The sequence below is a fragment of the Suricata suricatta genome, chromosome 12 (genome assembly GCF_006229205.1).
Source record: "Suricata suricatta isolate VVHF042 chromosome 12, meerkat_22Aug2017_6uvM2_HiC, whole genome shotgun sequence".
In the NCBI taxonomy this organism is placed as follows: domain Eukaryota; kingdom Metazoa; phylum Chordata; class Mammalia; order Carnivora; family Herpestidae; genus Suricata; species Suricata suricatta.
Window position 1 is genome coordinate 62,130,366 of NC_043711.1, and position 16,236 is coordinate 62,146,601.

The 16,236-nt window shown below is 42.1% G+C and overlaps 1 long non-coding RNA gene across 2 annotated transcripts in view; it reads right to left on the minus strand.

Annotated features, from left to right (window-relative positions):
• Positions 1-396: 396 nt before the first annotated feature.
• LOC115274247 overlaps positions 397-16,236 on the minus strand; it is a 30,040-nt gene continuing 14,200 nt past the window's right edge. The window contains exons 2-4 of one of the 2 annotated variants that reach the window (XR_003901162.1): positions 7,800-8,321; positions 4,442-4,569; positions 397-542 (exon numbers count right to left, since the gene is read on the minus strand). This is a non-coding gene — a long non-coding RNA (uncharacterized LOC115274247). Of the gene's footprint in view, positions 543-4,441; positions 4,570-7,752; positions 8,322-16,236 lie in introns of those variants that run through there. The other variant, XR_003901161.1, reaches the window with a different exon arrangement.

Consider the following 16,236-nt stretch of genomic DNA (forward strand, 5'->3'; position numbering starts at 1 on the left):
GTGATATCATATAGGAAATGTTGTGGTTCCAGGGAAGAAAACCACATTCAGTTTAAGTTCTTATCAGGAAGAACTTCTTTCTTTGCTAAGGAATTTGGGATGCCCACCCTTCCATTGAGATGTGGCAAAAAGTGCTCAGTGCCGAGGCTAGAAGGTGTGAGAAAGCAGGCTGCCATACTGGCTGCCATTCCCAGGGTCTCAAGTAGAGTGGAAAGCTAACTGTGCATAGGACATTGAGAGCATGGACAGGCCAGAATGAGAATGGCACTAGCCCTCTGAGGACATCAGGAGAAGAGGAATTCCCACCCAGCCTCTGCAATATCACCAATTCTTTTGACATCAAGATCTTTTATTGGTTATATTTCCAGTTTAGTCTCTGTATGGTAAAATGCACATTGTTCTAATTCTCTGGGTGTGGGTCCAATCATTGCCACACCCATTTGTCATCTTCATGGAAACTATTAGTTGATGAACCTTGTAAAAGGGTGCCATGTGTGGCCACCGGGATTGAATGAGCCGTGCTTGATTGTATAGTCAGGATTCTGGAATGCAGAACAAACCAGGCAAATGACTGCCCACACAGAATGGTGCCTTACTTAGGTTCATTTCTATCAGGTCATTTGAAGACATAGTATTAAAATGTTGAGAACTAGACACCAAAAGATGGTGCCTTTAGTTTGAATGCATCTTTTCCCTCCTTTCCATTATATTTCAATGCCAAAGACTAAAATATTTGCCCAAACTGTGCTGGCTCAGTCTTTTCCCTCCTCTTCAAGAACTCTCCTGAGTGGTGGGAGTTTTCCAGTGTGGAGAAGGAGAAAATGCATAATATCAACCACATTGGGAGTGGGTAAGGGAGCCAACAAACTGATTAGGTGGGGCAATGCTGTAAGCCATGAGTATTTGTCTTAGATTTTCTTTGGTATGTAAGAATTGAGGCTGAAATCAACACATGTGTCACTTCCCTTGAATGTGGGTAGATATTAGAGGCTCAATCTCCAGATCCCATTGAGTGCCCTATGACTCAAGGACTTTCTCTTTATTCCTCCACTAGAAATTTATTGGGGTTTTCTGAAACCCAAAAGGGCTTCCCTTTCCCTGTGACTCTGACCTCTTGATGAAGATGGCTGTACGAGAGACGGAGATGTGGGCAAAACTGATGAGACACACGTACTGTTCACTCACGGACCACACACTAACATGCTCATAGTGATTCCATGCACTCTTGTTTTCCGGCATTGGACATTTCTGTTCTTGCTGTATTATGCTTCTACGCCTCTGTTATTAGATGTATCTGCTCAGATAAGTTTGCTATCATTTATTTCACTTACAGTAACATCGAGAACACCATTAGTGTTGCTGAGATTTGCCCACCTCCATGAAGATGCCTTAATCGATTTGAAGGAAAATCCCCCAAGTTACAGTGTGTGGGGGAGAGAGTTCATACCAGTCTATAAACATGAAGATCCTCAAGCATTGTGCTGCATTCTTTTTTATTCGTTTTCCCTGGAGTAGGTTAAACCTCTTGAATTAAGATCCATGCTCAGATGCCAATGGGAATGGAGTGTGTACAGAAACTGATACATTTACTTGAATGTGTTTATGTCTTAAGTATCATTTCTGCCTTCATCTCTTTCATTGCCTTTTCGAGCTTTCAGAAAAGAATCTAGTATTTACAATTATTTTAGCATTTCCTCAAATGTGTGTGATGAGTCTTCTGGGAGCCATACCAAGTTTTTTCTTTCTTTTAAGTTAGTGCTCTGGTGAATTTGTAACATAATGGTTCTGGAAGCTTTAGTTGATTTCCGATTTTTTTTAAAAACAGTTAAGAGATGCTACATAATGGCCTTTAGTCCAACAGTAAAAAGAGCTTGTGTAGCTGTTTAGGATTCTAAGTCCACGTACAGACGGATACCATTGCCATTCCCTCCTAAATCATGGAGGCAGGAGAGAATTGCAGTCAATGGTAGAATTTTAAGCAGGGTTTCTACCTCTGCCCTGACTCTGCCTTTGTGCTCCCCCTGCTGGCATACTTTTTGGTGACAGCTGTTAAAAAATTTGGTCTACTTTTAATATTTAACTGAGGCTCCAAACAAGACCCTTCGGCATAGGGGACGTAGCAGGGTGTTTGTGTGTGTGTGTGTGTGTGTGTGTGTGTGTGAGAGAGAGAGAGAGAGAGAGAGAGAGAGAGAGAGAGAGAGAGAGAGAGAGATTTAGTCCAGCTACCCCATTTTCCATCAGCTCCTCCATTTTTTAAAAATATGGGCAACTGGCATTTCCTCAAACTTCTATAGGGTGTTATACAAATGCATATCCAAGACCCCTACTTCCACCATTGGCACTTCCAGCCATATGACTGTTTCTGGATGGAAACTGTGGACCACCACCCCACTTATAATGTATGTAAAATTTCTGTTTAACTGTCTAGTTATATTCAATGGAAATGTTACCAAATGGTGACTCTGAAATTATCACGTGCCTCCAAAGTGTGGCTCATTTTCCAAAGCAACCACACTCTGGTAAGCAGCCAATTCCCTGAATGTGAACATCCTACCTCTAGGTAGTTGTCTGAAATGCAAGCAGCGTTCATCTCTGGATTCCAACACTCTTGGGCACATTTGGAGCATGGAGGGGCTGACCTGGCAGGCACACACTGGAGTGAGACATTGGTAGTTTAAGTCAATGCCCCTATGGAACTGAGGCCTCAGGGTGCCACAATAGGAAAATAGAAACGCCTTGGATTGGTGCAGAACAAATATGGTATCCAGTGCTTGGTATGGTCAGGTTGAACTCCAGTAAAACAGCAGTGCCCAGAGCAATGGCAGCAAGGGCCAGGTTGCTGTGACCTTCTACATCTCCCCCGGGGCCACACCCTAGTCCATGCCACCACTGTGTCCTGCATCCTTACAACAGCCTCACAGCTGCTCTCTCCATTTCCATCTGTTCTCTGTCGACCTGCAATTCCACTCAGAGTCGGAGTGTTCTTCAAAACACTCAAACAAATCATTATTTGGATTAAAACTTTTCAAAGCTTTCCACTGCTTTTATAATAAAGACTGAAATCCCCAACCCACAACTTACAAACTAGTGGAGCCTCAGATTTTTCTTTCCAATCAATGTCAAATCCAAGGAGCCTCTTCTGTTTGCATTGCTTAATTTGTGGGTGCACCTAACATTAGATTCTAAGCTCTATAAGGGCAGGGTCAGAAATAATCACTATATATATGCATAGTACCTACCTCAGAGCCTGGTATCAAGTAGGTTATCAATAATTATAAACCACTTCCTGCATAAATAAAAGAATAACTCAGGTGGTGACATGCGTAGCTTTGGCAGCATGGAGGCCGTGCCAAGAACAAGTAGCATCGGCCCCTTTGGGACTTACATACAGGAAAAGCTGCCTTGGCAGGAACACTGGTGACAGCAGCCAGCCTTCCTACTCTTGTGGCTTTATTGGCAGCAACATAATAAGCCACAGACACTGCCAAGTGGGGTCAGAGCAGGAATGAAGAAAGATGGCGGGCACCAAGCTTTAGCTGGGGGAACTTGCTGGTGAGCAGAGCTCAGGCACCTCTTGGCCATGTGTGGAGAAATGCTGGGAGGAATGGAGTTCCAGAAATTTCCCTGGCAATGGCTAGAGTTCCAGGAAATATGTTTTCTCCTCTCGTTATCTCTTGCCAAGATTTCAGGAGTGGGCATATCAAGTTACCAAGCAACAGGTATCTTTCTGGTACTAGAACATAAGGAGGAGTACAGCAGTTTAGAGAATGAACAACAAAAGCCCAATGAGCTTCAAGGGTTTCAGTCAATGTTGATCCACGGGATTCTACCACAAAAGCCTGTTTTGAGTGGCTGAGATGTTGTTTCAATTGATTGTACCTCTTCTAGTCACATATCAGAGCCATAAAAATGCTCACAACTTCAAAGTGTGGTTTAACTGTATCTCAATCCTCTTTATAACCTATGTTTCTGGGACATTATGGAGTCTTTTAAATGTATTTTTCTTATGATGTTTTGTAATTCAAATGTCACATCAACTTGAGGGGCAAGGGTATCTTTGGTTCACCTCACATATTTCATAGCAACTGCAATAAGTCATTTGAGCCCTTAGGAACCTTGTAAGAATCAAATGTACATTGTTATGTCACATTAAACTTGTTCATATTTCCTAGAGAGTTTAGTAAGATTCTCTATGGCATAATCAGAGACAACAGAAAGAGACCCATCTGGGGTCCTCCAACTGGTTTGTACAAACATCACCAGTGTAGACACTAGAAACTACCATCTCACCCACCTCACTGCCCCCAGCACTTCCGTATATGATCCATTGTGAATGAGGCCTGCAGGAGCTTTTCTTTCCTCTCCTTCTCAAGAATGACAGCCTCTGTTGTGCCTCCTGTTTTATCTAGGGTCCCTTAAGAAGAGAAGCCACCCCTCTTACCCTGCTTCCAACTCCAGTGATATTCCAAAATAGCATTAGTCCTGAAGTGTGCTCTGGGCACCAAAGGTCCAGTTAAGCCCACACAGAAAACTCCAGATGACCACAAGGTTCTAATTTCTTGCACCAATCTATTTAAGAGAAAAACAGAAAGTGACTCAAAACATGTGCAATGTGGGGTGCCTGGGTGGCTCAAGTTGGTTGAGCATCCAACTTTGGCTCAGGTCATAATCTCACAGTTCATTAGTTCCAGTCCCGCATTGGGCTCTGTGCTGATAGCTTGGAGCCTGAAGCCTGCTTCAGATTCTGTATCTCTCTCACTCTGCTCCTCCCCCACTTGTACTCTGGGTCTCTCTCTCTCTCTCTCTCTCTCTCTCAAAAATAAATAAATATTTTAAAAATTTAGAAAAAAGATGAGCAATGTGAAGGTCTTTCCAGGCCTGGGAAGGAGGGCTTAGTATACTCTGAAGTGTCATATTGCTATTATTTCTTTTAAAAGTAGCTCATGTAAAAATTGGCAATAATAATTTATAAACATTATAAATGTTTTATAAGTAAATTTATCTGTACTTATATATATATAAATATTTTATACATATATACATAAAGTGATTTATAAACATAATAAATATTCCCTTTGAACATCAAGCTCAACATGTTGAACCGCTTTCATTACTTATCCCTTCCAAACACAGTCCACCCTAAACTGTCTGGTTTTGGTTAGTGGTGTGACCCATCTCTCAACAAGAAGGTTGGAAATTACATTTGATTTGTTCCTTGTCTCCTTCATCCTATTGGTCCTGTGGATGATTTCTCCACATCTTACTCACACCCACCTCCTGTTTTTTATTTCCATTGCCACCTTCTGGGAATGCATTAAAAACATGTCCAAACAGATCTTACTGAATTCAGTTCTTTCTTCTAGCAATTTGTCTTCATAAAACCACCAGATTACTGCAGTGTAGCTCCTCTATAGTTTTGTCAGGTTCCCTGCTCAAAAACTTTCAATAACACCTCATTGTTGACTTAATACTCCAATTCCTTTGCAGACTGGGATTGCAAGACTCTCTGCAGACTGATCACAGCCTGTCTTTCTAATCCCTATATTTTAAATGAATCTCATTTCCTCCCATTTATAAGCATTTCTCTTTGGAGTCCTATCTTCCTCTGATGGTAGACACCGTGTTGTAACTGAGAGCACTTATGATTGAGCACCTCTAGATACCTCTTGGAGAGAGGATTCTTTAAGTCTTACTAAAGGAATCATTTCTCCAAGCAACTCCCCTATTGTCCCAGCATGAATTTCTTGTTTCCTTTGGTTTTCCCCAAAGGTACCTCTGGTACCCTCTGATGGTCTTTGTGCACCTGCTTCTCAGAGAGTAGTCACCTTCACGGTTAAAGACCACATTTTTATATGTTTCCACCACCACTGCCCATAGCATCTTACTCAGGAGGCACTCATTGTCTTAATAATTCTTTGCTGAACGGAAGAATAGTCACTAGGTTATGATCTCCAGCTTGAATGAATTCCTTTCATCCCAAAAGCAAACAAAAGGGCACACTTACAAATGGCAATGCCATCCACACAATGGCAGGTACGCATCTCAATCCACAAATGCCCTTATGCACTGAACTAAGATGACCTTACTAAGAAATTGAAAGGGACATGTTTCTTTTCTCATTTTTCCCCTTCTAAGAAGCTAAGTGACAAAAACCAAGGATAAGAACAAGTGGTTTTCTAAGCTCATGAAGAAGAGGAGTTGTAGATTGCTACGGTCAGAGTCAACAGGAAGCTCAGGTGCGAAAAACACTGACTACCATCATCTAAGAATTATTCCACCTATTTCAGAGAGTTCTTATTCAAAATGGCTCTTGTGGACATAATCCTGCTTTTATTCCCTTTGGTTAAAAATACTTAAAAGTATTTTTGTAAAAATTGTTTGTAAAATTGTTTTGTTAAAAGGCCAACAAATAATTGACTTTCATTCCCTTTGCATATAAAGAATAGTAATAGTGAACCAGAAACAATAATTCAGAGCAAATATTTTTTCCAGCAGGAAATTCTTTTTCCTAACATAAGTCCACTGGAAAAAAATTTCCATACATATAGCGGCCTTTGCCTTGACTCATAGTACCCATTTCTGCTGCTGTTAACACTGACTTTCAGGAATTCTTTCTGGAAGATAGTTAGCTAGGATTTGACAGAACCCTATTTAAATATGGTGCTTTGAATCCACAGCCACTCTTACTTCATAAGGGCGATGATTCCACCATCCCATCCTGTAATGGCTAGGATGCACACCTGGAAGGAACCACCTGCTCCTGGAATGTCAGGAACCTACTTGGAAGAGTCAGTGTTGATGTAACAGCTGTTCTTGTGAATGAATCATCTCTGCCTGCCTCCCAGCCCCTCCTGATCTAAAGGGTGATGGACATTTAGATCAAACCCAAGGAAATGAGTTTTTGCTCTCTCCACATCTTTCACTTCCTCCTTGGTTTTTCCTGCAATAGAAATCTCAACTAGGATTTCTACTAATTTAAAAACTCTCAAGACAAGATGAAAACTCAGAGATTTCTTAGTTCATTTTTTGCCCCTTGGTCCAACTGCTCTTAATCCATCTGACAGGTAGTTCTGTGGACAGCTATAAAAGATGTCCATGGACACCAACAGTAACATTCCCCTATTTTTTGTCTTATTTCTATAGTCTATTTTGTCTTATTTCTGATCTGATGCCTTATTAAACCTTGTTATTTGCTTGTTTGACTGTCCTCATCTTTTGGCACTTAAGTTCCATGAAAGCAGGACTTTGTTTCAGCCATCACTGTGTCCTCAGCACCTAGGACAGTGTCTAACACAAGGTAGGTGCTCAATCAAAACTTGCTGACCCATTGTGATCAAAGAATGAAGTATCAGTTTTTCCACTATTTTCACACAAGATAGGGAACTATGCAAAATGATTGAACTAAGCACAAAATGATCTAATCATCTTTCTATCTACCTAACTAGAGATAGGCAAGCAGAATATGAGAAAAATTGAGATAGTTCTGTGCCAGCTGTGAGCACTAAGCAAAGTCAATCTACAAAAAAGAAACCCACCCATCCAGACACAGCCTTTAGACCCGTGTTTTTCCAATTTTTGTGTGTACTGGAATCCCCTGGGGATCTTGTTAGAATGTAGATTCTGATTTAGGATGTGTTTCAGGGAGTGCCCCCAAATTTTCCATTTGCATCAAGGTCTGGAGAATGCCAATGCGACTGGTCTGTGAACCATGTTTTGAGTAGTGATACTGTAGCTGTAGATAACCAAATGATGTTAAAAATAATTGAATCTTTTATTTTATCTTGAGAACAGAGGCTCACCAGATAACAAAGTTGATTGTTTTTTCTTTTTCTTTTTTTCCTTTCTTTGTCAGATATCCTTACTCCAGAAAATACAGAAACATATAGTCACAACAGAAATTATTCCAAATATGGAAATAAGCAGATTGGTAGCTGTCAAGCTGCTTAATACACTGGGAAAAAATAGGATTTAAAAATTATATGGAAGCAATTTCATGCCCATTAGACACTTTAACCTGTTTCTTTATGACCATTGATGTAAAACAAATATACTCAGATTGATCTGGAAGGGAATCTTGAGTCTTCATACATATTATTTCATTGCTTCACAGATGCTTGGAAGAAGAAGAGAAAAGTGATTCACACACGAAGAGTGATTGTCGTTCAAATCCACTCCATACAGAGATTTTCCAGTTCCTTTGCTGGTGCAGCCCACACACCATTTTGCCTCTTTGTGGGGAAATATAAGATGTATTCTTCCTTTAAGCTATTTACTATGGCTAAAATGATACTCGGTCTTCCAGATGTTGATGCAACAGAGAGCTAAAGAGAGAGAGACAAAAGGAGAACAGTTTTGCATCAGAGACACTGAGAGCTCCATTCATTGGAAAAGACCCGCTGACTTCCACGTTCAGCCCTGCTATTTATTCTAGTCACCGGACTGTTGAAGCCACTGCCGCACTGCTGGATGATCCCTGCTGGAGAAATCAGAACAGATTTCTGGTACCCTTTGGGGTGTTCACCCCTTGTGAGGCCAGAGAAGGGACACTTCAGTTTGAGGTCACTCAAATCTCTGGTCTACTTTGGAGCCTGACCCCTCTGACAGCCAGGGCCTTATTTCCATCCCCTGCCCAGTCCCCTTTTCTGAGGCACAGGGACCTTCAATCTCCTGCTGTCTTGAAAACTCAGATGGAGGCCCCAGAAAGACAAAAACAAATATAAAACATCTTCTGACTTCCCTCTCTGGAGTCCTCTGTTCAGGGCAAAGGAAGTTATTTTGTCAAAAGTCACTTAATCAGTTTGCCCATCTGGCAGGTGGAAATGAAACACAGGCGAGCATCTTCTGAGAAAATGAAAGTAGACTCCAATCCCTCTCTTGATAAATATAGCCCTCTGTGGGATGTGGGGTTATTGCTCTCCGACTTCTGGCCACCAACATCTAAACTTCTCCACACACGTTCACACATTCACCTTGCACCCTGTACACACTCACCCCTGCAACACACACATCTCTTCCCCCACTCATACACTTACACCCTGCACACACTTATCTCTGCCCATACTCACACACTCACATGCCATACACACACACCTGAGAACACATGCACACTCACATCCCTGCACACACATCTGCATACACTCACACACGCTCTAGCACATATCCCCTTACACATACTCTCAATTTCACACATGCCCTGTGCACACACCACGAACTTTCAAGTCCAGTAATGTCCGACCAGGTGCCCCAACACAAAAATGCCCCATCTGGTTCCCTACTTCTATCTGCTGTTTTCATATTTAAGACCACACAGTAGGCTTTCCTAGGATAGAAACTTAAAAGTTCTAAGAGCATTTTTAAAATATTTATTTACTTATTTTGAGAGAGAGAGAGAGAGACCATACACACATGCTCACAAGTGGGGAGGGTAGAGAGAGAGGAAGAGAGAGAATCCCAAGCAGGCTCCATGCTGTCAGCACAGAGTCTGACATGAGGCTTGAACTCACCAACCATGAGATCATGACCTGAGCCACAATCAAGAGCCAGATGCTTAACTGATGGAGCCACCCAGGTGTCTCACATTCTAAGAAAAATTTAAACAACTTCACAGTTCTGCATCTCTTAAGGTACTTAGGATTCTGTTTGCCCTCAAGAGTCTTGCCCCACCTGGATCTCAAGTTCACCTACTTGCACCCACATCTCTTACCCCTGTGTTACCTCCTTTTTGGTAACTTTCATATTAAGGGAACACTGTCTCTCTCTTGCTCTTCCCATGGACTGGCATCCTGTCTCTGCAGCTGGCAGATGTCTCCAGTGCTGAGCCCTGCCTGGGTGTCTGAATAGTGCCTGCCTGCATGGGCTGCCTCTGTGTGCACATCGGTCCCTATCATCTAGGCCCACAGTCACCCCTTGATGGACATCCCCCACCCCATTGGTTGCCTGGGTAACTGCTAGTTGCCTAGCACTGCATTTTACCAGCCAGATGGGCTTCCTGTCATCAGCAATCCTGGGTCTGTCACTACCCTTCAACACCTGGACCACCAGGTTCCATCTCCCAGGCCACCCCAAACCCCCATTCTGGCATCCATCTATGTCAGCAGATAAAATCCTTACATAAATAACAATAAGAGAACCCATTCTAACAATCTGCTCAGTAGAATAACACTGCTGTATTATTTGAACCAAAAGACATCACCTACCAAGAAATGGATCACAAAAGGAGCCCCCTCCCCATCTCCTTCTATAATCTGTAATTCTTTTCCCATGGTCAACAACAACTGAGCTCAGAGGCTTCACATGACAAAGTAGATGTTACAAAAGGCGCACAAGACATTCCTAAGGAAATAAAAAAGAAGAACTTCTTTAGACAAATTAAGAAAATGTTTTGTTAATCCAGTAATGGTCAAAGAAACAGCACCCAACTAAAATTATGTCATATCACAAAATAGAAACTAACCACTGGAAATAAAGTTTTAATTGAAGAAAGGTATATACACAGATATATTTACAAGATGGAAAAACAAAGCTGGAAATAGCTTCTGCTAGAAGACATTTGATTTGATTTGCTGATCTGCTACTGTGAATCTGAGCTCTTTTCTGAAGCAGGATTGTCTGAAGATTTTAAATAATCCTTCTGAATCTGCACTTTGGCTTTTAACCACAAAAATGACAAGTTCAGGTTCCTGGCAAGATAGGCATGCATTTAGATCAGTTACATCAGGAAGGAAGTGACTTATTTGGAGAGAAGGAAGGAAGGCAGGTGACTACCCACTGCAGGAACATGGAGCGAAGAAGAACCGGAGGAGGGAAATGGGGAACAGGACAGGGAGAGACTCGCCATTTAATGACTTTAGGGTCTTTCCACTCCCTGACTTCTCCCCTCAAGGCTGGGAGGTCACTGAATGCATCTGCCACATATCAGAGAATAGCATCCCTGCGGGGGCAGTGGGCTCACACTGTTAAGGTATTTTACATTGAAAAAAAATCATAAATGTATATCCGATGTGAAATGTTGCAATATTTCTAGAATGGCTAGAGAAACCAGTGTGCTATAAATCATTTGGGCAGTTAAAACAAAACTCTAAACTCCCCAGTCCTGGCTGGCAGTGCTCACAGACAAACAAGCCATGTAGAACTGCATTGTCCCCTCTCCTGGTATAGCCGAGCAGTGTCCCCTGCTCTGTCCCTTAGCCAGAGTTTACCAACCTGCCCAGAGCCTGGAATGTCCACCAGGACTAAACCAGGTGTCTATTTTTTGTTGGATTTCTTTAATGGAGACACAAAATGAATGTCTTTCTGCAATCTTTCTAGCTTAATAGGGCACCTGACCTTGAACCTGCACAAAGCATCTGAAGACTGCAGAACCAAGTCATTCAACAGAAGCTCCATATCTCAATGTCCCACTCCAGAAGCTCCTCAGAAACACTCTACTTGTTTCTGGGGGAGCCTCCTTGTTGGAACAAGCTGCCAGTGTGGATAATAGAGGATGTCTGAAGTTATCTTTTTAATGAATCTACAAAATATGACACGTTGGGGCAAGACATTTTTTGCATGCATAAGGATTCTTTCATCTCCTCCCCCTTCATATAGCAGTGGTTCCTAATTTTTTGTCTGTTGCTGATTCATTTTGATAACCTAATGCAGTTCAGAGATCTCTCCCCAGAGACTGTGACTGAGATATATACACAGAGCATGTCACAGGCTCCAAGATGCCCAATCTTGGGTCCTACAAGCCCTAGGTGAAGGGCCCCATTTCTTTGTCATACTATTGGGAGATAAGTACTTCTACCAACATGGCGTAAAGAAGCTGCCTAGGGACACCATATAGGCCACGTCATCCTGCAAAGTTCACCCTGCCAGTTGTGTTGAGAGCATTCTCAGACCAAAGAGGGTACCTTCTGGATTCAAGGGGGAAATGCAAACATGATGATGTGGTGGCTATTTGGAGCAAGAAGGAACTTCAGACAGGAAAGAAAGTCCTTCTTTATAATTCATTGCCCAGTACACTGTTTTCTCTTTTTCATTGTTTTGTGAGGACACATGACACCATTTGTCTGGGTGCTTGCTGCATTTATAGAACATCTCCTCATGCCTGGGTTCATGACTGCCTATTCTCAGGCTGTGTAATTGTTTTGCTGGTACATTTGGGCAAAGGAGGCATTCTTCTCAACACAGCAAATGAGCAACTCCAATTGTGAAACAAAGGAAAAAAACCAGTGATGTTACAAACACAACTTGAAAATCAGATTAGACAACAGTGCAGAGAAATAGTCTTCAAGGCATGTTTTTCAGGAGATGAGAGTTCTTTGAGCTTTTCTATAAAATACACAACAACTATGACTTTCTGCATGCTCTCACTTGACCCTCTTAAAGGATCACTTGTGGAGCCTGGAGGATCCAGTCTGGAGAGTGAAGACCTTTCGAAGCTGGAGAAGCAAGAGCTGCCAGGCTATATGGGGTAGGGGTCAAGATGGCATGTGGAGGGATTGGCAGGGGAAAGTATTAATGACCGTAATAATACCTGCCACTTAGTGGGTGTGCACCATGGGCAGACCTGCCACTCCCTCTAAAAGCCCTTTGTAGGTAAAGGAAGAGGGTGGTGGGTGCAATGAGAAGCAGGAGGAAGGACCTGAAGAGCGCTGTCCTGTAGCTCCCCCTCCTGACCTTTCCTGGGGAAAAGGAGAATATTTGGGAATGTTCCACCTAGGGAACATGAAGCAGCCCAAGGCCTCCAGTGCCCCAGCAGGCACTCTGTCACAAAGCCAGAGGACGCAAGAACAGTTTTGCAGTTTGGGAAAATAAATTATTCCCTGTACCATGATATCTTTGAGAAATGTCTAAAACCTAAAGTCTAAAACCTTGTTAAATCTCAAACTTCATACTAATGGAATATTATTTTAATACTTAACTGTTAAGCCTTGTGAGGTTTGGGGTTGTAATAATGGAGTGCAGCCAATGACTGATCCAGGAGCAGGAGAGCTAAGGCCTTGGGGAAGCAGCTTAGCCAACCAGGAAGAAGGGACGCATGCTGTCCCCACCCAGCACAACATCACTGGGGATGTGCCTGGACCTTTCCACCCTAAGTCCAGGGGTTCTGGGATTTCTCACACTCCTGACATTGTTCCTAATTTCCATGTGGTCTTGAAATCTTGGTAAAATGATCCGAATATTAATAAATGGTGTTTTCTTCTGCTTAGGAAGGAAGATCAAGACATACTGTCTATGCAAATTGGTGCAGCCACTCTGGAAAACAGTAGGAAGGTTCCTAAAAAAATTAAAAATAGAACTACCCTATGACCCAAAAATTGCACTACTAGGTATTTATTCAAGGGATACAGGTATGCTGTTTTGAAGGGGCACATGCACCCCAATGTTTATAGCAGCACTATCAACAATAGTCAAAGTATGGAAAGAGCCCAAATGTCCATTGATGGATGAATGGCTAAAGAAAATGTGGTATATATGTAATGGAGTATTACTCGGCAATCAAAAAGAATGAAATCTTGCCTTTTGCAACTATGTGGATGGAACTAGAGGGTAATATGGTAAGCAAAATTAGTCAGTCAGAGAAAGACAAATATCATGACTTCACTGATATGAGGACTTTAAGACACTAAACAGATTAACGTAAGGAAAGGGAACCAAAAATAATATAAAAACAGGGAGGTGGACAAAACATAAGTGATCTTAAATATGGAGAACAAATGGAGGGTCACTGGAAAGGTTGTGGGAGACGGAATGGGCTAAATGGGTAAGGGGCATTAAGGAATCTACTCCTGAAATCATTATTGCACCATATGCTAACTAACTTGAATGGGAATTTAAAAAAGAAAAGGAAAGGAAAAAAAAAGAAATACTATGTCTAAACATGTGCTTATTTATTTGAGAGAGAGCACGCATGTGGGCATGAGCACACACACAGGCACACAAGTGTAGGGGCGGGGCAGGGGGACGGGGGAGAGAGAATTTCAAGCAGGCTCCACACTGTCAGCACAGAGCCTGGTGCGGGGCTCAATCTTACCAACTATGAGATCATGACCTGAGCCAAAACTAAGAGTCTAGTGTTTAACTGACTGAGCCACCCAGGTGCCCCTAAATATATGTATTTAAATGAACAACAAATACTCCATTTAAATAAGATAAAGCACCTGAAAGCAAAGCCCAGAAAATGGCAGAGGAAGAGGGCACATTTCTGTCCATAACAAACCAGAAATGAGAAATGATTTTTTAATCATTTCTTTATGGTACAAAATGTATATGAAATGTAAGCTGTAACACACACTGTTGGGGCCCATCCAGCCAAAAAGCCTGCGGAGGTGATTCCACTGTGACGGCAAAGCCTCCGGGGGGAGCGTATGTAATCGCAAAGTCCCTAGCCTTGTCTAGGAAGGCGCTACCCTGGATAACGGTTGGCCCTCCCCCCATTTGAGGATCAGGACAAAAGAACAAAGGTCCTAGGAGACTGGGGTGCAGTGCTGTGTGGCCTATAGGGACCCTGCTTCCCCTGCTTGAAAATGTGTGCGCTTGACTGCTTGACCTAAGTGGATCAGAGACTGGGGTTAGTTCTCCTATTATTCATGCCACTTGGTAATTGTGGTTTCAGTAAATGGGCAGATTTTCTGGTTGAAACTTCCCCCCAGTTAGAGGCACCTTACTCACAGACTGTTGTTTGAACTTTTAAAGAAAAATAGCCTTGTCATAAGCTTCAGTTAATATTACACTATATACGCAAAATAAGACTCCCGCTGATGTATTTTTAGTGATAAATTATGTTGTTGATCTTCTGTATTGTACTCCATTTCTGTCTTTTTTTAATATAACACAGTTTATTTTTTTACATATGCAATTATTTTCCATCATTTACAATACAGTAGTTACAATGACACTCCAAATAGAAAAGCAAAGTAAAAAATCAAAACACCAACTTCTGTTTCATGTAATTAGACTTATACAGAAATTAGGTTAAGTAACAACTAGTTAATCACCTAATTTCAGTTATCTGAAGTGGCAATCGTTATATAGCAGCTTATCTATGATACATTCAAAATAAATGATACAATTTATTACTTGCTCATAAGCTACAACACAGCCTGCTTAATACCTTTCCTTAAATTCCACCTCTATACTACAGTATACTTGAGGTCCATTTCTGTTTTTAACCTTCTGTTCTCTCTTCCGTGAAAACAATGATCTTTCTGAAACATGTGATTCCTAAAAAGTTACAAACAATGTAATCATTAAAAGAAAGATGTAATCACCTGTGGTATATAAGACACCAAGTTTCCCAGTAAAGTGTGGTCTCTTCCACCATTCATGTTGTCTGTGTTCTTTCTTGTAGATATTTCGCCGACACCAAACCCCTACTCAGGGACCCTTAGACTCTGGTGTGTGGGCTGGTCCCCTGCAACACACATCCTTATAGTCATCTGAAGACCCTGATCTGCCAGGAAACATCCCAGGGAGCCCACCCTGTCTTTTGCTCCCTAATACCTGACGCCACGTGGGGTGTGGGGCAAAGGTGGGCATGTCCCTTAGCTGAATACTTGGCTTTTCCTCCCCAGCTGCAGTGTAAGCTTCTCAGACACAGAGGATCCCTTTTGTCTTTTCTTGTATCTTCAGTAGCATCAGACATGGTTTTTCATCTGTTGTAATGTACTTTACTCCATAGTAATATGGTCTTATAAGACTTGTGTTTTATTCAAAGCCATTCAAACGTGGCAGCTGTCATACCATCCCTGCAAATGAGTTTGAAGGGGGAAAAAATGAGTGTTTGGGACTGTGGACTCTGCCAGGGGTTTGCATTCCCCTCTCACTCTAGGCAGGTGGCTCTGGAATCAGAAAAGCAGAGCTCAGTTCTCAGATCCACCCTTTACAAGCCATGTGATCTCAACCCTCAGCTTCCCCAACTGTAAGATGGAACTGTTGATAACTGTGCTATATAGGACTATCACAAAACACAAGTAATCTCATGTGAAGAGTGCTCTGTGTGTCACGTCACTGCTCCAGTGGAAATACTGGAGAGTAGTGTGTTATCCTATGGGTATGGTTCACTCAGGGCAACGTGCCTACCCACTGTCCAATTTTTATTTACCAAGAGGAATAGAGAACCTTGTAGATCTGAATGAACTGTTAGCTTGTATATCATCGCTTCTCAGTGTGGTGACGTGTCTTTCTGTCCTGAAATGTAATCACTGAAAGTCCGAGAGGAGAGAGCAGAGTGCCACCTGGAAGGTGAATCAG